General features: G+C 37.5%; 1 protein-coding gene across 1 annotated transcript in view; it reads right to left on the bottom strand.

The window, feature by feature from the left end:
- The window catches only part of LOC149849181 (NAD(P)-linked oxidoreductase superfamily protein), a 63,555-nt gene that overhangs the window by 14,354 nt on the left and 25,420 nt on the right, over positions 1 to 23,781 (bottom strand). The window lies entirely within an intron of this gene.

Raw genomic sequence — 23,781 nt, 5'->3', positions numbered from 1 at the left:
ACGCCACTGCCTAGGGTTCTTCAAATTTCATTTTATATACAGTTGCACACAGATGACAGCTAAAAGAAATTTATTGGATTTGACATGTGGAAAAGAGAGGTCTACAGAAGGCTACGGCTAGAGCACCCATCTCGTCAGGAGAAAAGTGAATACTAATAGCCACCAAGGCTACCACCACCATTATCATTTATTATGGAGAGAGAAAATCCTTGACGAAGAAGGATCTGGATGGTTAAAGGATAAAGACTTCAAAAAGCTCTTGAATTTTGGTTTTAATTTTTGAGGAAGATGTATCATCATTTCCAAGTTAACAGTATGTTTTCCAACGCTGCGAATTAATTGTTTGGAGGCAGGAATAGCATGGGATGCCAACAAAGCTCGTCAGATGTTGTGGACATAAGTGCCCCTTTATAAAACAAGAGCAGCAGCAAGCAGCTGTCATCAGATTTTTTTTTTTAAATTCCGCAGCCCATTTCATAGGGAAATTTTTTTTTTTTTTAAATCCAAAAAAAATTGACCGAAATGACCTTGGGTGCGGTCAACGCACCCAGGATCGGGTTGATCGCACCTGGTGTCGTACCCGCACCCACGTCGAGTCGCGTCGACGCGGGTGCAGCACCCTGCTAGCCGAATCCCTGTGACATAGTTTCTACCCAATGTAAAAGTCATAATTTCAGGTCAAAACCCTTCTGCCAATCTTATTTTATTGGACATGGTGGGCTATGATGCTATCCTCGGCATACGAGCACTACGCTTGTAAAAACCAAAAAATTTCGCTAATAAATTTCGTTTATATTACGAAATATTACAAAATATGCAATTTGGGCCTCAGATCCGTTATCGTTACCGGATCCATAAAAGGATACATAAATAACCCACAATGGGGTATTAAAATTATACTTATAATATTTAAATAAATAATTAATAGTATTTATAAGAAAAAAATAAATAAATTTTAGTATATAGGGTCGGACCCACAGTTGGATCCAAACGGATCCAAATGAGGATCCGTCACTCGTAGGCAAACCGGGTCCATTATTCAAATGGACCCAGCGTCGTGGGTCGCGGGTTTGGACCCAGATCCGATTTCATTTATAAAGGGGGGGCGTAAAACAGAATCGTGCTTAGGGCACGATTCTTGTTTTCAAGAATCGGAAGCAGGAGGGGGGGGTACGCATGGCGTAACCAACCCTGCATCTCGCGAAGAAGGGGTTCGGTGGGCCGATAAAAGGAGGAGTGGAGAGGGGGGTTTTCCCTCTTCACTCAGTGGCTCTCTCTCTTCCCCCTGTCTCTCTCTCTCTCTGTCAGTGTACGCACGTCGGAGGAAGGTCCTGTCGCCGGCAAAGCTCCGGCCATCCGCAACCAACAGGGGTTTCGTCTGTCACGGCAGTGAGTGGAGCAACACCAGTCGGCCCTACCCACGCGATTGCAGTCTCCGATCGCCGGAAAATTCTTCAAAAAGGTACGGTACTTCTTGGATTTTGGGTGAGGGATCGAACCTAAGTTCGATTTCGGGTAGTGATTTGAGAGGAGGGGTTCATGCTGTCGGAAATCCCTAACCCTTAGAGTTTGGGGATTTCGGAACCCTAGTTGATTTGTTGGGGGTCTAATTTTTTTTTCGGTTAAGGGTTTTCGATTTGGGGATTTTCAGTTTTCCTGATAGAAGGAGGGGTTTGATGTATGTTAAAGGGCTTAAGACCTCGGTTAACGTATTTGTTGTTGGATTTTTTTTCCTAAGAGGGCTTACGGATTTCTGATGGGGACAAATACCCTGAAATCGTGAAACAGGGGTTTTCCCTGTTTTGATCACCCTGAGCGATTGGATTGGGAATGAAGGTTTCTCTTTTTTTGTTTTGTTTGAGAGTCCTTATGATAATCGATCTGCATTGTTGATTTCTGTCATTTTATGCATGATATTAGTGAGATCGGTGTATTTAAGTTAAAGTTTTGTTTTGTGAAATATAACTTTTGTAATCTATTTTCTGTGAGATGAAGAATAATAGATGAATTTACAGGTTTCTGGAAATATTTGTACTAGCCCAGTTACATTGATACGTTAGGTTGTTTCCCTTATGAAAAGGTTTATTTTCTTACTTATGTGATGCTGCTGAAGCTCAGTAGAAATGTTCACTTTCATTTTTATATAAAGATTGAAGACGGATAGTTTAAAATCTACATGTTATGGTAAATTTAAGCTTTAGGGTGTTCTGAATAGTTTGGTTTGGAGGAATCTGTATAGTGGTTAATCTAATTGCTGACTGAAAGAAAACAAATACTTGTTAGGTACCCACCTTCTGTGGGTTATTCCAGTGCTAACCAGAAAATAAAACTCATGTGTATGTGGGCTATTTTGACGTGGAATTTGTGCAGGTAAACAGCTTGAATGCGTGTTGCGCATTAAGCTAAATATGGTGGTCATGGTTAGTGTTATCCATAACACTAAATCCATTCATGGGTAATAGCTGGAATTATTGCGTATGCTGGAGATTTCTTTTTTTGTTCTGTTCTTGCAGCACATGAATATAGCTGGTTTGGTTAAACAGATTATTATTTGAATCACGAATTTGCTTTAAAGTATCTCAAGCCGGTTCTTGAGTGCGGCTTAAGCACATATTTGTAAGATGCGGCATGGGATCATTGAAACATAACCTGAGATTTTCAGCTGTGTATAATAGTGTTCATTTTATACTGTTTAGGGAGGATGGACACATAAAACTGAAATTTTGTATGTAATATAACTTGCTTTGTCGTCTCTAGCTAAACATTATACTTTTGTCTAGAGTTCCATGTGTTATTTAAAAACTTGTGTATTGGATTGGATGAAAGCACTTGCACATGGATGGTACATGCGTGTGGTTGGGTTATGCTTGCATGAGTGCACATGCTTTTAGCACTTTGGCCTAGTGTTATGAATAAAACACTATTTTGGTTTTGTTATGAGATGCATCGATGGCTTAAATGGACCATCACCGGCCTGGAAAGTCGTGGGTTTGGCTTTCTTTCACATATGTTTTTAACTGCATCACTTAAACCACATAAGATGGTTTGGCACATTAGTACATTGTTCTAGTTGATTATACAGGCTAGAGTTCCATAAGGGTCCCCCCCCGCAAGGGAGGATGCGGGTTTTCACTTTAGTTTTGCATATGGTGTTGCAAACTTAAAGAATTAACTTTAATACAAATATAATAAGAACAGTGTAATATACATTCTGGGATATCTCATCTGGAGTATGAGAATCTTAGAGATCCGGTCTTGGGGAGACTGTGAGGATACAAAAACTCTGTATGTTGTAAATTGTCCCCTGAACCCGATATTGAGGTTTTTTCTCCTGGCCACGGTTTTAGAGAGAGTCCGCCACTTTACCCGGAAGTAATGTGTTGGTCACAGCTGTGAGTTTGTTTGGTACCAAGGAAGTGGCACTTGTGGGCGTGGGGTGTCCCTTATGTCCCCGACATTAGATGTGGAGGTCTAATGTTCCGAAGGTGATTCGGTCGAGGGCTAAGTTGGAACCCAGTAATAAAATACAAAATGTGTGTTAAGCTACCCTAGGAACCTACTTGACCTCGGAGATTGTACTCGTTTGGTGTATCCGCGGGCAGCAATAATTAAAAAGAGGAACTTAAAGTTGTGTGCATTTAATAGGGTTTGCATATGGAAAGATGGAACTTAAATGAAAGATAACAAAAAGGAATCATGCATTGCACATAATCATGCATTTTCCTGCTATGCACTAGATCATGATAATTGAATTGTTCTCAAATTCATGGTAGAATGGTGGATGTATGTTATTTACTTCCTACAAAGTATGCTGAAAAATCTTGTTACTTAATTCTTGTATATGCTCATCATTATTGTTTCTTTCTGCTTAGCATATGTAACTGGTTGCATGAATGGTTATTTAGATTCTGCAAATCTTGTATCTGAACTCACTCAAATCATTACATGAAATCTTATCCATGTTCTTTGTCTCACCTGATTTCTTTAGAAGTAGTTGTGCTCAGAATTTCGGTTCTGACACCCTACTTTGTTGGTTTTTCACAGGAAATGGTGAACAGTGAGGTTGGACTGACTACTGAGGATGGATGAGAGTCATACTTGGGTTTGACAGCTTCAGCAGGGGACATAGTGGCTCTTTCTTTTATTTCAGTTCTTCTTGCTTTTTCAGTTGCTTTTTTTTCAGTCGAATAAAACCTTGTGTCTGAAATTTTCTCTTATTCATAAATAAAGGAATTGTTTTTGTTGTTATGGATGATGGTTGCAAGTTTGTTTGTAGTGATTGGGCTATCCAATGGAAATTAGAACTGTGAGGACCCCGAGTTTCTGGGAAGGTTTCCGCATTGAAAAAAAAAATATTTCGCATTTTCAAAGGGTATAAATTGTGGTCGTTACACTTGTCGCCTGAAATTTTTGATCGGCAGGGGCTAAAGCCCCTGCCTGTCGTTATCTGGCAAGTCGGCAGGGGCTGGGGCCCTGCCTGTCTTTTCTCGGCAGGGTAGACGCCCCCTGCCGCTTGCATATTATAGGTCGGCAGGGGCCTTGGCCCCTGCCTCTTGGTTTTCGGCAGGTCGGCAGTGGCAACGCCCTTTGTTGCCTGTACCTAATCGGTCAGCCGGGGCTTTTTGCCCCTACCCTTCTTTTCCAGCAGACCGGCAGGGGCGATGCCCCTGCCGCCTGTATTTTTCCGTAGGCAGGGGCTTCTCCCCCTGCCTCCCTCTTCACTGATGTCAGGCAAGAGCTTCGCTCCCTGCCTCCGCCTCCTTGCTTCCTCTGTTTTTTCAACCATTGGGGAAGGGACTGCACCCCTTGTTGACGGTTAGAAACAGGAAGGGGCGCAGCCCCCTTCCTTCCTCTTTTTCCTTTTCTGCCAGACAGGCGAGCAGGGGTTGCGCCCCTTGCCCCCCTTCTTTCTTTTCCTTAGGTCGACCCCTTGCGAGGGTCGACGCATCTTTCTATGTTAGAATATTCATGCTTTGCACTTTCGCAGTTTGCACGGCGGATCCCGCTTGCGCCTTGCGGCCCGACCCTTCGTTACATACGCACGAAGGCAAGCACAACCCTGAAACCCTCAAGGTAGGGGAAAGTCGCGCAATGGACTTTGGATGAACTGAACTAAGCTAAAACATTTAAAAATGAAAATTAAAGCAATTAAATATATATAGACATATTTATAGAAGTTTTCTTTTTAACTCAAGGACGCAGTTTTGCGATCCTTGTCCTTTCTATTATGTCATTTACCTCGTCGTCGCGCTTTAGTGCACAGGCTTTCTTGCTTTACGCATTTATTTAGCTTGATACGTAGTTTTGCAGATCAAGCATTGCTTTCTGTCAATTACCTTTCAGTCTTTACTTTGTAGTCGCGCTTTGTGCCCAGGCTCCTGCTGTTGCAAATGTGTCATTATTGCCTTGCCATTGCACATGACGCTCATGATTTCGCTCATCGCATGCACTATTAGATGCATCTTCGTGAAGTATGCACAGGCATTCACTACTCTTCCTCTTACGATAAGAGATGAGTCAGGGGCTTAAACGATACATCCTCGACTAAGGAGAGGGATCCCTAGCAAGGATCCCGGCTTTTTGAGTGAGCAGTCCTGCAAAATAGACTTGAAGATTTTTTAGAGTTATGCTAAAACATCAAAGACTACCCAAATCTATGTATTTGGAAAGGGGGTGCTTGTCTATTTCAGTTTGTGCATCCGATACATCTCGGGTAACCCCGAATTGGGGCTCGAACGAACTTCTTGGCGGGGGGTTCTGTTGAGAAACCTGTATCCTGTTCATTAAGGCTAGTAACGAGCCTTGCTTACGTTTTTAATTCCGGATAAGTCTATTTGACCAAGGTTACACACTCTTGCGCTCAATGCGCATCTTCGCACTTTAAGGATTTCTTGCATCCTGTTGTCACACTACATTGTGCACAGCCGTGTTTTTCCTTGCTGACTAGCACTTGCACTTGCTTAAGTATAGTCTGGAGCGTAACCTATTTCGCTCGTTTGTTTAAAAACGACACGAGTCGCACTTATGCATTTTTGTTTCAAAAAGGAATTGCTAAAGTGAATCCGTGTTTCCAAATGCGTGGCCTTGTTAAGCAGGTTTTGAAAGTCGTTGCAAGATTGCAACCCAGTCTCCTGAATCAGAGTATTTGGGGGATATGCTTTATAACTTCGGTTTCGTGTATCCGATATAACTCGAATGACCCCGATGAGGGGCACGAACTTGTGTTCTAGGATGGTTCTTTTGAAAAACCCTTATCTTTGTTTATCGAGACCAGTATCGCGAGGTATGTGCAACATACGGATACTGTGATAAACGAATGAGAGATCTGTGGCGATCTCGCCTCGTTCAAGTTGCAGAGTGTTGTACTCACGATTTGAAAGATAAATCATGTTCAAAATAAGATGTGGTTCAATATACTCTAATTATGCTCTTTTTCAAAAGATGCGGGTTTGTGCGTGAGTGCTAAAATTCTTAATAAAAGGATTGATATTCGTGAGCTCAGTTTTCCAAATATACGGTTTTGCAAAGTAAAGTTTGAGAGCCTCTTTGTTTGAGAAATAACATCGTCTCTCAAATCGACGTATTTGGGAGTAGTGTTTTTGCTAACTCTCTTTACATTTCCGACACAACTCGGATAACCCCGATTAGGGGCATGGGTATGAGTTTGGGCAGGGTTTCAGTTGAGAAACAAGTATCTTTAAACAGTATCGCAAGACATACGCAGCATGCTAATATTGCGATAAATTTGATAAGAGATTTGTGGTTATCTCGTACCGTGCAAAGTGCACATTGTTATTCAAATAGTTTAAAGGACTTGAGCATGTCAAGTCAAACTAAACAGTTGTAGCATTTCGTGTGCGTTGATTAACTGTTAATGCTAGTTGTAGCATTTCGTGTGCGTTGATTAACTGTTAATGCTAGTTGTAGCATTTCTATGTGGTGATTAAATTGCTAATGCTAGTTGTAGTTTTTCTCCTATACTGATTAATTGTTAAATGCTAGTTTTAGCATTTCTCTTGCGCTGATTAATTGTTGATGCTAGTAGTAGTTTTCCATTTGTTTAAACTGTTAAGCATAAAAGAATTAAATGTAAGTACTTAATTTTGTTCTATATTGTCTCACTTGTGCACCTACCAGTTTTTCGCGAAACTGACCCATTTTATGGGCACAGGTCATGATTAGGTTTGTACGGACTGCGATGGCACGATGGCGTGATGAAATCAAGATGAGACTCTTGCCCTGACGTTTCGCTCTTGAGAACAGATTGGAAATTTTGCATAAAGGCTTTCTAGAAAAGTCCTTTGTACAAGTCTTAAATTATTATAAAGTGCATTCCAGAATCTATTTGTTTTATTAAATGGTTTCAAATATGTTGCGAAAGAAAGTTTGCACTGTAATGTGCCCAAGGTTCATTGACTTGCTATTTCAAATACTATTTTTCATTGAATTACTATTTAAAAACTCTGATAAATAAATGATTATAAAGCTTTCGAACTTTTCATAAAAAGTTACAAGTCCTGAATTTTGGGGCGTCATAGTAGGATTTAGAAAAAAATTTTAAGCATGAAGAAAATATTCCTGCACGCCCAGGGGTCTCATCAACCCTATGGAGTTTCGAATTTTTCAAAAGTTATTTTTGAAGAATTCGAATTAACCTTTTAAGGGATAATTAAAATGAATAATTTAAATAAATAAAAGTTCAAAAATTTATGGGTGAAATCTATTCACACTTAAGTCTAATGACATTTCATATAATTCCACATTTAAATTTGTAAAGAATTGAATTTGCATTTAGTTTGAATTAATTAGGAATTTCATTTAGTGGAATGGAACTTAAGAATTAATTAAATTATATAATCTGGACCAAGAGAGTCCATAAGGGGGGGCCATCACCCCCTAGAGAGTCTAATTTGAAGAAGGGGTTACCAAGAATGAAAGAAAGGAAAGAAGAAAAAAAAAGTAGAAGTTTATGGAAACTAACCTAGATCTAAGATCAAGGGCTAGGATTAACTCCAGCTCTTGATCCAACCCTAATAGTATAAAATAGAGGGGTTCACGCCACACCCCCTATTTGCCCTCTATTTGTTTTTTTCTAAATTTCTTTCCCTTCTCCAAGAATTCCCTTTTTCTTTTCCCCTTTCCCCACACTAAACCCTTGGTGTTCTCACGCTTGGCTAAGCAAGGGAGGTATCCACGATTATGTGAGGAGCGTAAGGACGTCGTGGGCGAAGCCGTCGTCCGTGTTGGACGGCCGATTCATGTTAGAAGAGCGATCTACGAGCGTAGGACCGATTTTTTGTCAAAAATATAGGGAGTTCTATACTCTACACGCAAAACAAAATTCCTAGGTATAAATTCCTTCAATTTTTCATAAGTACATACCATAAACCATGCCTCCCACACGTGGGTTTGGCTTAGGGTTGATTATGCATGTGATAGAAAGGGGTTTTCGAAAACCCCTCTAAAAATCATTTTCTCTCAAAACTGACTCCTCAGCAAATAAAACCGTAAAAACTGCAAAATACATATGTTACCTAGTTATTTTTTCTATATACTTTTATTTGGATTAGTAGATTATGTTCAAACTGATGTGCTGTAAAAATTAGAACGATTTCTATGATTGTTTTCATAGAAAAATGCATGTTTTGTATTACCCGATTTTCAGAAAAAAAAAAATCAATAATTATGTATTTCTGGCCTGACACCCGACCAGTAAATCGCCCATATCTCCCTCATCCGGAGGAGTTTTAATGAGCAGTTTATTGCGTTGGAAATCTAACAAAATTTTGCATCAATAAAATTTTGAGCCCTTTTCATGGACTGAGCATGGATATGTGACAGTCGGAACAGAAAATTGTAGGTCTGCACCAAAACGTTCGTAACTCCTTCGTACCGATGAATTTTTACGAACGATTTGCGGCATTAGAAAGCTGAAAAAATTTTCTACAAACTGTGAAAAATTCAAGTATGACCACCTACTGAAAAAAATTATGTAGCTTCTGTAACAGTTAGACTTTTCGCAAATTTGGGGAAAGGTTCTTTCTTGTTATTTGTTAGATCTTATTTGTTGTGGCATTTTTAATAGGTTAATATTAGGTTTTATTGATGAAATATAGGTTTTATAAGTTCTAAAAAATCATTATATGCACGAATCCATGTTCTTGTATGCAAAAAATCATTTTCAAAAAAGGTTTTGGCAAAAACGTTTTTAAGGTTTTGATGTTTTTGATAAAGAGAGTTTATTTGAGCATGTAGGATAGATTATTTCATGCTTAGTATGATTAAACAGCATGTTATTGCATAAAGAATCCATATTTTCATGATTGTTTAGGGTTTTGTATGATTCTTGCATAGATGTAATCATATTTGAAATATTTCTTGAAGGTTTTGTGATTATTTTTGGATGATGTATGTTATTGTTTTAACAAAATTAACATGAATCTGATCAAATAAGCATTATATGATGATATAACAATGTCCAGAGTATCAAAAATCGTGATTGTATGGGTTTTTACGTTGAATCTTGTTCTTCCTTGATGGATCTTGCATAAGTTTGAATCTTGTCTTTCCTGTCCTCATTTTTTATTCTGGCCTATTCCAAAAAAAAATCCATATCTCCATAAAAACGAAGGCAATAAATTAAAACAAAAATACTAGAATGTTCTACACATCAAGAGCTTGAATTTAGAATCTTGTTTCACTTAGTTTGAACCAGTATTGAGACCGAACGTCCATTGCAACAGAACATAGGTTTTCTGTGATCAAAATAAATTAGAAAAAATCTAGGTAAAAGCTAACATGTATAAGATAATCCTGTAAAAAGAGTTTTGTGAATTCCCCAAACGGAGATAAATTTCTGCAGTTGAAAGGATCTGTCATGTATTTTTCCTTAACAGGGTTTAGTCCAGAAATTTTCCTAATTTTATTACAGTGAATTTTTCGGTTCTATTTCTTGGACTGTTTTTCTGAGACATAGGGGTATTCACAGTAAAATTGGAAGAGTGTAATTCGGTTCCTATGATTTTCGGTGGGTTTTCCAAAAATGGGTTAACAGAGATCCAAGTTTGCACAATATGACATGTGTGGATGCTTAATTGTATTTGATATTATGCATGCAAAGTTATGAAAGTTTATCATATTGTTTACATATATGTGCACATGTTTACAAAGTGAGAAATGCAAGTATGTTATCGAATGCAATATTTTAAACTCACATCCATTGGTCCCGAAGTGGCTGAATCATCTTTGATGGATTCTAATATGGTGTTTACATGTAAGCACATTTGCTTTTAGGCGTATGTCGTTTAGGCTTTACAATGCCCCGGCTACATTTCAGTGATGCATGAGCAATCTTCTCCGATATGGTGGATGATGTTATGGAGATTTTCATAGACAATTTTTCAGTTTATGGCTCTTCCTTTGATGATTGTCTTCATAAGTTGACCAGAGTGCTTAAACGGTGTATGGAGACAAATCTTGTTCTCAGTTGAAATAATATTCACTTTATAGTCCAGGAGGGGATTGTGATCGGACATATTGTGTCCAAGAGAGGGATTGAGGTGGAGTCGATCTCACGACTGACCCCACCTGCTACTGTGAGATAGGTGTGTTCTTTCTTAGGGCATGCAGGCTTTTAGCAACGGTTTATTAAAGATTTTAGCAAAATCTCTAGACCGTGCTTTATTGGCCAAAGAGCAACCCTTTGATTCTAATGAGTAGAAGAAGGCATTTGAGACACTTAAAGATGCCTTGACCACTGCACCGATTTTGAGGTCTCCGGATTGGATGCGCCCATTTGAGATCATGTGTGATGTATCCGATTATGTCATAGGAGACATTTTAGGACAGAGGATTGATAGAAAACCCTATATGATTTACTACGCGAGCAGGACTCGTTCTGATGCTCAAATGAATTACACTACGACAGAGAAAGAGTTGCTCGCCGTAGTATTCGCATTGGACAAGTTTAGGTCTTATTTACTTAGCTCCAAGGTGGTTGTCTATTCTGATCATGCAGCATTGAAATATCTGTTGAGCAAGAAATACACCAAACCTAGGCTCATTCGGTGGGTCTTGCCACTACAGGAGTTTGATCTCGAGATTCAAAACAAGAAGAGCAGCGAGAATGTAGTAGTCAACCATCTTTCCAGGACGATTGTGGATTCCACAATGGATCAGAGACCAATCAGCGATTCTTTTCCAAATGAGCAGATTATGGCAGTAGGATCATTACAGTTGCTTTGGTTTGCCAATATTGTAAACTATTTGGTGACCAGACAACTACATGCGCATTGGGGCAAGAATGAGAGAGATTGATTCTTAGTGCAAGTCAAGGACTATTTCTGGGACGAACCAGAGTTGTTCAAGTACTGTGCAAACCAAGTGATAAGGAGATGCATCCCAGAGAAAGAGTATAAGTCGATTCTTACTTTTTGTCATTCTCTGGCTTGTGGAGAGCATTTCTGTAGTAGGAATACTGCATCCAAGGTTTTGTAGTTTGGATTTTATTAGCCCACCCTCCACAAGGATGCTCATGCTCATGAGTTCGGTAAACGTGTTCGTTGCCAGCAGTCTAGGAACATGTCCAAGAGAGACATAATGCCCTTGCTCCCCATACTTGTACTAGAGATTTTTGATGTTTGGGGCATTGATTTTATGGGCTCGTTCCCACCATCGTTCAGAAATGTGTATATTCTTGTGGCAGTTGATTATGTTTCCAAGTGGGTCGAGGTCGTGGCAACCAAGACCAATGATCATAAAGTAATGCTTAAGTTCATTAAACACAATATGTTTAGTCGGTTTGGTGTGCCCCGAGCGATGATTAGTGATGGTGGCAAGCACTTCAAGAATGTGCAGGTTACTTCTTTTCTGAGAAGATACTCTATGCACCATAAGTTCGCCACCCCTTATCATCCTCAGACCAATGGACATGTAGAGGTTTCAAATAAGGAGATTAAGAGGATTCTTGAGAATACAGTTTGGCCATACAGGAAGGATTCGTCTTAGCGCCTTGATAATGCATTGTGGGCCTACCAAACTACCTTTAAGACCCCTATTGGCATGTCGCCTTATCATTTAGTCTTCGAGAAAGCATGTCACCTCCCTGTCGACTTGGAACATAGGGCCTACTGGGTATGACCCATGTTGGCAAGGAGCGATGCATACGAGAGTGCGAAGATCTATAAAAGGCATTTCATGATAAACACATTGTTAGGAAAGTATTCGAGCTCGGGCAGAAAGTGTGGCTCTTCAATTCTCATCTTCAATTCTTCCCACGGAAGCTTAAATCAAGATGGGATGGTCCATACGTGGTGCATGAGGTCTTTCCGCATGGCGCAGTGACCCTGTACAATCCTCGCACATGAGGTACTTTCAGGGTCAGCAGGCAAAGACTCAAGCCCTACATTTCAGATGGCTCACAGACAGGAGAGTGTGAGGTCTTGGATCTTGCCGAGAAGTAGGACTGAGAAGGGACTTTGTATCATAATCATAGATTAGGAATAGATTAGATTACTTTATTGTCTTTTTGTTGTTAGTTAGTTTTGAATAAACTATCATGAATAGTTGCTTTAATCTTTTGCGCTTTTAGTGTTTATGAGTTAAAGGTTACAGGATAGCATGAAACATTGAAGGCAGCAATTCATATGCCAAACCAACAGGAAATCATGTGTCTGCGTGTGCATGATGGTAGTGCACGAACAAGGAAACATTCAGCTCATCGAGTTCTATTGCAGAAGAACGTTGTATCTTTCCTTTCTCCCATCTTTCTTTTATGTTTCTTAGGTGTGCATGAGCATTTGCATTCTTGCATTTTAGTATGCCACTAAGAACAGTATCATTCAGGCATGGGGGAGAGTATGAGATGCATACCCTAATTTTTTTTGTCCATATATCTGTTTTTGGTAAAAACTCATGAAGTTAGGCTTTTGAGAATCAAGTTTTAGCATTATATGAATGTTTTTACATAATCTGACAATTTAGAGGATTTTTAAGCCCCATGTGGAAAAAAATATGAATCCAATCTAGAAAGAGTGGTTATTTATGTGAATTTTAAAGAAAAGATAGAATATGATTGTTAGAGTTTGTTTTGAATTGCATGAATGAATATAAACAGTTATTTTATGAAAACCAGCCCAACACTCATTAGATGGACCCACTAGAAAGCCTAAGAGGTATAGGCATTACACATGACAGGAAGAAAACTATGTATAACTATGAAAATCTAGAGCTTAGTGACTCGGGTGATTAAGTCTGAGGGATACTTTGTATCTGGTGCCCTAAGGTCGTTTGCCTGGGAGTCACTAACCCAAAACTCGCTACATGGGTTGTGAAAGCTTGAAAATTGACATAGCGCTCAAATTTAAAAAAAAAGAAAAGAGCTTAATGAAAATTCATTGCTTAGAAAGAATTTTAAAAACTATTCAGAAAACATACATGTGAGGATAGATGGGCAATAATATGAATATGCTTGATTTTCTTAAGGAAAAGCATAAATAATTGCAAACTGTAGAAAGGTAGAAGGAAAATCTTTATTACTGTGGAAGCGTGTTAGACTCTAAACATGTTATGAGAATGCATTTGCATGAAATATATGTTCAAACTCGTTTTCTCGAATGTCTAATGCTTTTTGAAAAAGAGTGTATATATTCATGACAAATGTTTGTGGGTAGCATCATTGTAAACCCTCACGAGACCAAATTCGCCCATTGGGGTAACCCAGGGGTTTAAAAGGTTTGTTGCATATACTAAATGCAATCGTAATTCCTATGAAAGTGAGTTAGGCTAATTAGGACTTGTATTTGTATTACTTTTAAATTTATGCATTGCTATTTCTAGTTTCTTAGCGTATCTAGATAGAGGTTGCTTATGATTAGTTTGCTTAGGGACTGGCAAACAAGCAAGCATGGGGGCATTTGATAATGCATGAAATGCATATCATTTTATCACACATTCATGCATTTATATGTGGTTTTATGGCTTAAGTATCCATGGTTGTGATGTTTTAGGTACAAAAAGGCTTTGGTTCGAATTTCGCTTGAAACTGAGTACAAATGAGAGAGATAGAACTATTTCAAGGTCATGAAAACGGTTTTCGAGGAGATTTGGATCCAGATCTGACCCAAAGCCTTCACCATGGACCTTGGATCAGATTCATACTCGAACTCATCCAAGATTCGAAGATCCAAGATGAGAAAAGACTGAATCACCCTCAAAGATGGCGCCTAGAGGTAAGTTGCAAATTTTAACAAGTTGAAAGTGGTTCTTGAAAATAGCCTGAACTAAGGGTTGTTTTAGGAAATAGGGTGAATTTTTCATATAAAGAGAAAGCTACAGCAACCTTAAAACTCGTCTAGCAGCCTTTGAAGCCATGCCATCCGCTTTTCTTCTTCAAGTTTTCTTCTTCTTTTTCTTCTCTATCGTTTTTCTTTTCTTTTCTTTCTTTTCTTTTTGGTTTTCTCCATGATTCTCTTCATGTTCTTCGCGTTCTCTTTATTCCTTTTGTTGTATTTTGTATCTAATCACTGCAAGTACAATCTTTTTGAGCTTCAAATCGGATTTGGCATGAAAACGCCAATTACCTTTATTGTCGACGGCCGAGAATCCCGTCTAGCAACCGCCGGCCATCTTTTTTTCTTCATCGATCTTTCCCTTCGTAGACTCAGCTCCGGGACGTGTGCAGCAAGAGGATATCAATGTTGCAGCAAAGAGAAAAACGTAGGTACGTGGTTTCAAGAAAGGTGGACCGCTCTCTTCTTTCTAAAACTCGTTGGACAGCCCTTGAGATAAGTCTTCTCACCCACTGATTGTAGTTAAGTATAGAATAAATTTAAGTAGATTTAGCATAATTAAATTGATTTATTCATTAAGTTGCTTTCCAGTTTTTTTAGGAATTTTAATGAGATTAAACTGATTAGAATTAAGGTAGAATAGATTAATTGAATAGTGTCAATCGGCGTTAGCGTGTCCTGCAGTTTTGACATGTCATAGTTAATTTCGGCCGTTTATTAATTTTAATTTTATATTAGTTAGATTAAAATTTATTTTCATCTTGCTGTTTTGCATTAGATTTTGTCATCATCACCATTTTTAGGATTAATTTAGTTGATATTAGTTTAGTTCTTGTTCACGTTAGCGATAAGGGATTATATCGCGCGGTTTAGTTTCTTTTTGTATTTTTTAATTAATTTCCAACATTTTGTCATCAAGTTAGTGATTATTTCTTAGTTTAGAATTGATTTTAGTCTAGTCTGCATTCTGATTAGTATTTAATTAGATTGAATTGCATTGTTTTAATTAATTTTTAATTTCTTTATCATTAAGAATAGAAATCGGTAAAGTAAATTTTGTGTTTTATCGTCATTTCATGTGAGTTTTTGTAGAGTTTCGTCCAGAAACAAGGCGGATACGTAACTAGAGGATATTGGTTAGGTCTATGCCAAATTTGAGAAGATTTTGATTTGTTTTGACCCTGCCCATTCTCTGTCCATAGTTGACAGGTCCTGCTGAGTTTGGGTTTTGCTTTATTTGCAAATCGGGTAGAATAGTTTAGTTTTTGTATTGTTTTCGGGTGTTGCTTTGTGTTATTCAATATATTAGTGTTAGTTAAGACTGGTCCGTGTGTTTGTGCGTTGATTTTCGTCAAGAAAAACAAAGGTGTTTTTATTTAGTGTTCTTTTTAGTTGTAATCGTTAGTATAATCTTCTTGTTTTTGTTTTTGTTTTTGTTTTTGTTAAATTAGATAGATTTATTGTTGATTATTTGATTAGTTATTGATTTCTTTTTAGTTGTTCTCAAATTTAGTTAGGTTTAATTTGTTTGAGTTTCTTTTTTATTTTTTTATTGTTAGTCTCGTGGGCTTCCTGGTTATTTTAATAATAGTCTTGTTATGATAGGTATAGTTGTGTTATTTTGTTTTGCATGTATTTTCTCTTAGAGGTTGCTACTTACGGAGGAGGATATCTATCATAGACTCTTTAATTGAGCCCAAAGAGAGAGAGTCTCGAGCTTAGTTTAGGATTTGCTTTCATTTTAATCGTACTTACTTTTATCGCATTGTAATTGCAAAAATAGTGTAATTCTTTTATTTTCTTTTGAAGTATTAATAAAATGAGGTTTTCAAGTGAAATATTATGCCTTATTTCCCGTTCCTTGAGGAGACGATCCGACTTGCCACTCTACACGAGTGCAAGGACTGGTTTTGAATTTATTATTTGATGTGCAGTTCTTGTTTTAAAATAACCATTTGCAAAAATTGCACCAGTAGGTACGGTGTCTTGGTCGCGAACCGGCTCATGGTCGGTCTCCACCACCTAGTTTGCACCAAGATCCATCTAAAACAGCCCAAATTAATCCAAATGCCTACTTAGACTCACAAAGTCTAAGTCAACCCCAAATTTTTGCTCCATAATCTATTTTACCTATAAATCAGCATTAGCATCTGAAGAATGGAACACTAGATATTCTAGACAAGAAATCCAGATCATCTTCATGTCAACTTTGCCATGTTGGTTCGTACCTGTACTAGATCTGTTTGATCTGTCTCATCCAAAGCAACAGGACATACAAGATGACTATAGCTGGTTCAAAAAACATGTTTCCAACTTCTCTATGCTTATTAAGTAGATCTTACCCAAGGTCTTTGCCTTCTAGACATCACCTGGAATATTGTGGGACCATAACTTACAAGGTGGAGAAAAGTCAAGAGAAACACAAGCAAGGTTGGACTCAAGGTGACTCTTCTCTGACCCGAGGTGAATGATGTAGAGCGAGAGCAAGACACTATCCGGGTCTAAGGGATCCAACTAGGTCCATTACAATTTGGATTTTTTATTTGGGTCTTTATTTTTGTAATGAATATTGGATCCATGTAACTGATCCATATCTCTATTTAGGATTTTATTGGAAATAAGATACAACAACAACAACAACAACAACTACGCCTTCATCCCAAAACAATTGGGGTCAGCGATATGAACCAAAAAAGAAATTCATTTTGGGTCTTCCACATGAATCCTTTTCCTCCAATCATTTCTATCCAATGCCATGCCCTCGGTGAGGTTCAAAGCATTCATATCCTTTCCTATCATCTCCATCCAAGTCTTCCTAGGCCTACCCCGACCTCTTTTAAGTTTTTAACTAATATTTCTCCAACCTTCTAACTGGAGCATCATTAGGCCTTCGCCGAATATGTCCAAACCACCGTAAACGATTCTCTCGCATCTTATTTTCAAAGGGTGCAACACCTACCTTCTTACGTATCTCCTCGTTCCGGATCTTATCTTTTATTGTATTTCCACACATCCATCTAAGCATCCACATCTCAGCTACACTCATTTTTTGAATATGATGTCTCTTGGCAGCCCAACATTCCGTACCATATAATAAAGCGGGTCTAATAGTCGTCCTATAAAACTTTCCCTTCAACCGCAATGGCATTCTACGATTGCACAGCACTCCAGTTGCACTTTTCCATTTCATCCACCCAACCTTTATCCTATGATTTACATCTCCATCAATTTCTCCATACTTTTGAATGATGGATCCCAAATATTTGAAATAATCATTCACCGGTATTTCTTGCTCACCATGCTTCACTAGACTCCCATCACTACTTCGTTGCTTACTAAACCGACATTCCATATATTCAGTCTTACTCTTACTCAACTTAAAACCTCTAGCTTCCAATGTCTGTCTCCATAATTCTAACTTAGCATTAACCCCAGCTCTAGACTCATCAATCAAAACAATATCATCAGCAAACAACATACACCACGGTACATTTTCTTGAATTGGTCTCGTAAGCTCATCCATCACTATCGCAAATAGGAAAGGACTTAAAGCAGATCCTTGATGTAACCCAACCGTTATCGGAAAATTGGTTGTCACCCCTCCACAAGTGCGGACATTGGTTACTACTCCTTCATACATATCTTTAATTATACTAATGTACTTGAGAGAAACACCTTTCTTCATCATTGTCCACCAGAGAACGTCCCTAGGTACTCTATCGTATGCCTTCTCTAAATCAATAAAAACCATATGCAAATCTTTGTTCCTCTCTCTATATCTTTCAATAAGTTGTCTAAGAAGATGTATAGCTTCCATAGTTGATCTTCAAGGCATAAAACCAAATTGATTATCCGATATCATGACAACCTTCCTCAACCTAGACTCAATCACCCTCTCCCAAAGTAAGTTTCTAATTAAATGTATATCAAAATAGAAAGTTAAAATCTAGTAAGATTAGTCCCTCGTCTATAAATAGATCAAAGATCTAGGATGTAAGTCATGTAATGAAGTATGCAAAAAAACAAATACAAAGTGCACAATCATTAACACAAATCCAATAATGGACAATACAAAAGCACACAGGCACTACACAAGCACAAAGTGCAAATACAAGACTTCAAGAGTAAAAAAAGGCACAATATAAAAATATAATCTTTATTGGACATAAAAATGAGTAAGACAAGCATTGAGAACAAGAGAAGGGATCATCCCCTATTTATACACAATGAAAACCATTGGGCTCTATTGGGGAGCTCGCTCCCAATAGAGTCGTTGGGAGCTCCCAACGGTCATAAATGTGACCATTGGGTAGCTCCCTAGGACTCCATCTTTTGACCATGGAGCCCATGCTCATCTTAATAAAAGAAAAACAACAAAAAATACAACTAATAAAAAAAGGAAAATTGTTTCTAGTGAATAGTACCTATTACATGTGATAAAAAGACCAAAATGCCCCTGAAGGGCAATAAAAATTACAAGATTATATATATAACCTATTTTAACACCCCCTCTCAAACTTACAATATGATCACCAAAAGTTTGTTGAGAAGAAACAAAAAACGAGGTGCATCAAGAGCTTTGGTAAAAAAATCTACAAGTTGATATTCTGACGTGACATCCAGCAACTCAATAGTTTCTCTCAAGAACTCATTACGAACATAGTGACAGTTCATCTCAATATGTTTAGTGCGCTCATGAAAGGTGCGGTTGCTAACAATATAAATTGCACTTTTATTATCAAAGCACATCTTCGAAGGTTTGGAGATGACAACTCCCATATCTCTGAGAATATTTTGTAACCATACAAGTTTCATGGTTGTCTTAGTCATAGCTCTATATTTAGCTTCTTCTGATGATAGTGATATCTTCAGTTGCATTTTGCATCTCCAAGCAATTAATGAATCTTCTAAGAAAATACAAAAACTAGTAGTTGAGATTTGGGATTTTTTTCCAATCTACATCAATATAAGCAAGTAAATCCAAAGTTAAAGATGAGGATAAGAAAAGCCCTTTAATTATGATATTTTTTATATATCTGAAAATTCTTAGTACAACACTCATATGTATTGTGGTTGGAGCATGTTGGAACTGACTAGCACAATGAATGGCATGATCTATGTTTGGTCTGGTGATAGATAAGTAGGTGAGCAACCCAATTAGTTATCTATAAGGAGTGGGATCTTCGAGAAGAGTCTCATCTTCAAGTCTTAGCTTAGAATTGACTATATTAGAAATTTTCACTCTCTTATCATCTGAAATTTCAAATTTAGCACAAATATCAGTAGCAAGCTTCATTTTGAGAGAGGATATACCTTTTAGGAGAGTAATCAACTTCAATACCTAAAAAATATCTCAAGAAACCTAAATCAAACATATCAAAACTTTCTTTTAAATCATTTTTAATATTACTAACTCCTTGTTTGTCATTCTCGATAATCATCATGTCATCTAGTATAACAAGAATGAAAACCCAAATGAGACATAACATTGGTAAATCTATCATATCATGCTTTTGGAGTCTATTTAAGGTCATACAAGGCTTTTCTAAGTTTGAGAGTCTTTTTCTTTTCGATATTAAATTCCAACGGAGGATCCATATAAACCACTGTATGTAATTCTCCATGGAGAAATGCATTTTTGACATCTAGTTGATATATAGGCCATTTTTTAATAGATGCAACTATTATGAGTGTCTTAACACTAGTCATCCTAGGTACGGGTGCAAAGGTTTTTACATAATCAATTCTGTATTTTTTGAAGTAATCTTTGGCCACTAACCTAACTTTTTATCGTTCTAATGTGTCATCACTTTTTATTTTGACTTTATATACCCATCTACATCCAATGGTTTTTTTTCTTATTGGCAATATAACTATTTTCTAGGTGTTGGTCTTTTTTATAGGGCATCTAATTCTACATTCAGAAACATTTTTAACTTTACTGTAATCTGATGATTCATGCTAGGAATAAAGTGCTATCAAGCAAGTTCTATAAGTTGATAAAGAATCATAAGACACACAAACCTATTTGGTGGAATAGAGTCACAACTAGATCTTCTAAGAGATGCTTCTTGTATTGGGTGATTATGATCAATCTCTTTATCCCTAGCTAAGGGTTCTTCTAGTGAGAAATTATGCATTTTGAGGATTTCTTTGCTTATGCCGAGTATAAACATGTATATCTTGAGTAGGCCTTTCATCAAATTTTATCATTAGCTTTAGTAGAACCTGGGATTCGGCTAGCAGGGTGCCGCACCCGCGTCGACGCGACTCGACGTGGGTGCGGAAGCGAGTGCGGCACTGGGTGCGGTCAACCCGATCCTGGGTGCGTTGACCGCACCCAGGATCATTTAGGTTCATTTTTTTTTGGATTTTTTTTTTTAAAAATTGCCCTATGAAATGGGCTGCGAAATTTTTAAAAAAAAATTCTGCTGACAGCAGCTATCTGTCAGCTGCTGACAAGAGCTGTCTGTGAGGGCTGCGAAATTTTTTTTTTTAAAAAATTCTGCTGACAGCAACTGTCTGTCAGGGCTGCGAATTTTTTTAAAAAAAATTCTGCTGACAGCAGCTGTCTGTCAGCAGAAAAACCAGCGTCGGGGAACCCCCGACCCCCTTTATATATATATATATATATATATATATATATATATATATATATATATATATATATATATATATATATATATATTTACATTTTTGCCCCTGCCGCACCCCCACACCCAGGTTTTTTGGAAGTGCCGAATCCCCGCACCCGCACCCATGTGACATAGAGTAGAACCATCACTAAGTTCTACACTTTTTCATCATTAGGATGATCATTATTAACAATAACATCATCATTCAAGGATTTATCATAACTAGAATCATCATTTCTAGGAGAGAGATCCAATAAAAAAATAGTCTAGTTCCTCTTTTCTATTACCTTTGTAAAGACCATTTTCATTCTCTAAGAAGGTTATATCTTTAAAAACATAAAGTTTTTTATTTTTAAAATCAAAACATTTATAGCCTTTTTTGTTTTCCCCATAACCAATGAAGACACATTCAATGGCTTTTGGAGATAACTTATCTCTTTTGTTTAAAAGAACAAAGCATTTACAATAAAAAATTTGCAAACACTTATTATCAGGTGTTCTTTCAAATAATTTTTCATAGGGAGTAATATTTTACAAAGATGATAAGGGCATTTTATTTATCAAATAGGTTGATGTTAGAATAGCCTCGGCCCAAAAACTCATTCGAATATCTTTAGAAATGAGTAGGGTCATAGTGGTTTCTATAATGCCTATGTTTTTGTTCAGCAAACCCATTTTGTTAAGAAGTTCTAAGACAAGATTTTTTATGATAAATTTTATTTTTCTTTAAATAATTTTAAATGCATTGGACAATTATTTCTCACCCAAGCCAGATCCAAGCATGAAAATATTGCTTTGAAATTGATTTTTGATAATCATATGAAATTCTTTAAAAAAGGTAAAAACATTAGATTTAAAATTGAGAAAGTAGACCCACACATATCTAGTGAATCATCAATAACAACAACAACAACAACTACTACGCCTTCATCCCAAAACAATTGGGGTCGGCGATATGAACAAAAAAAAAACATTCTGGGTCTTCCACATGAATCCTTCTCCTCCAATCATTTCTATCCAATGCCATGTCCTCGGTGAGGTTCAAAGCATTCATATCCTTTCTTATCACCTCCATCCATGTCTTCCTAGGCCTACCCCGACCTCTTTTAACTAATATATTTTCCCATTTCTCCATCCTTCTAACTGAAGCATCATTAGGCCTTCGCCGAATATGTCCAAACCACCGTAAACGATTCTCTCTCATCTTATTTTCAATGGGTGCAACGCCTACCTTCTTACGTATCTCCTCGTTCTGAATCTTATCTTTTATTGTATTTCCACACATCCATCTCAGCATACGCATCTCAGCTACACTCATAATATGAGTAGTCACCTTTGGATATGACCGGAGAAGGTCCCCGTACATTTTGAATGCAGTAACTCAAAAGGTTTTTTGGAAACAAAGGTTCTATTAGGAAATGGAATGGATTTTATCTTTCCAAGAACACAAACTTTGCAAATAAAATCTTTCATTACAAAATTTTTTCCCAAGAAAAAAATGATACATCTTTGAATAGCTAGGATGTCCAAATCTCTTATGCCATGTTTCAATATCTTTATTATGTACATAATTACAAAATGATTTTGAAGAGAAATTCAAAGAGTCCATGAAGTAGAGATCTCCCCTCATATGGCTTTGCCTAATCTGTTTCTCGGACCAGAGATCTTGCACAGAACATCCTTTAAATGAGAAGGAGATTTCACATCCATGGTCGGAGATTTAAGAAACCGAAAATAGGTTCAAGTTCAATTTTGGAACCAACCTAATTTTTGGAACATAAAAATTTTGAGAATTTTTAGAATCCAAGGTTCTTATGCTTTTACTTTGCAAAGATGTTCTATCGGTGGTAGAAACATAAGATAATTTTGAATTAGTGCATATATCGGATAGACCATTCTCATGCGGTGTTATATAAAAGGCAACCCCTGAATCAAGGATCCAAAAGCACATACCTAGAGAAGATGATGAACCTATGGCAGCACCCAAAGTTGAAGGGATTTAAGTAGTTGTTGAAGTGCCTCCGACAATTGTCTCTAATAGTTGAGAGAGAAAAAGATTTTAGAATCTCCTCCTCTTTTGCTCGACTCCTCTTTTGGGTGTGAATTCTTTCATGGAAGCCACCTTGTTCTTGAGCTTAGGACAAACGGGTTTGAACCCGACTCATTACAATAGTGGCAAATAACTCTTCTACCACTTCCATAGTTATATTTTGACCACTATAGTTATTTTGCCTTCCATAGTGTGGAGGCTTGGAGTGCTTCACGTTGTTGTCGGGTCTAGATACCACCAACACTTCATTTCCTCCATTGGTCATACCATGATTGGTCTACCCTTGACAAACTTCGGCAACGGCATCTCCAAGTGGCAAGGGAGAAGATCTATGTTGAAGGGAAGATCGTAATTGTTCAAATTCGGGTCGTAGACCATAAAGAAATTGAAAGAAATATTCTTTCTCCATTTGCTCCCGTCTTAGTTCAACGTCTTCAATGGCAAACCATTTCGGCTCAAAGAGTGCCAACTCGTCCCATAAGGGGGATAGGGCACTAAAGTAATCCTGGACACTTATACCACCCTTGCTTGGTAGTTCATATTTTCTCTTCCAAGAAATATTGTCTTGCAAGATCTTTTTACGTATACATGCCTTTTATGAAAGACCAAGCTTCATTAACCTTTTTAAATTTTGCAATGTTGGCACATATTTTGATGTCAACATTGTTCATGAACCCTTGCATGGTTACTCTCTCAATCCTTTATTTTAGATCGATAATCATATATAGATTTGGCATGATCATCTCCATCAAGAGCTTCAACTTCATTTTCTTATTAGTGAGCACAAGTTGAGGCTCGGGAATAGTAC

The sequence above is a fragment of the Nuphar pumila genome, chromosome 1, assembly GCF_984573655.1.
Source record: "Nuphar pumila chromosome 1, dmNupPumi1.hap1.1, whole genome shotgun sequence".
NCBI classification, from domain to species: Eukaryota; Viridiplantae; Streptophyta; class Magnoliopsida; order Nymphaeales; family Nymphaeaceae; genus Nuphar; species Nuphar pumila.
Note: the sequence above shows the minus strand (reverse complement) of the source record. Positions and strands in the feature narration are given on the sequence as shown.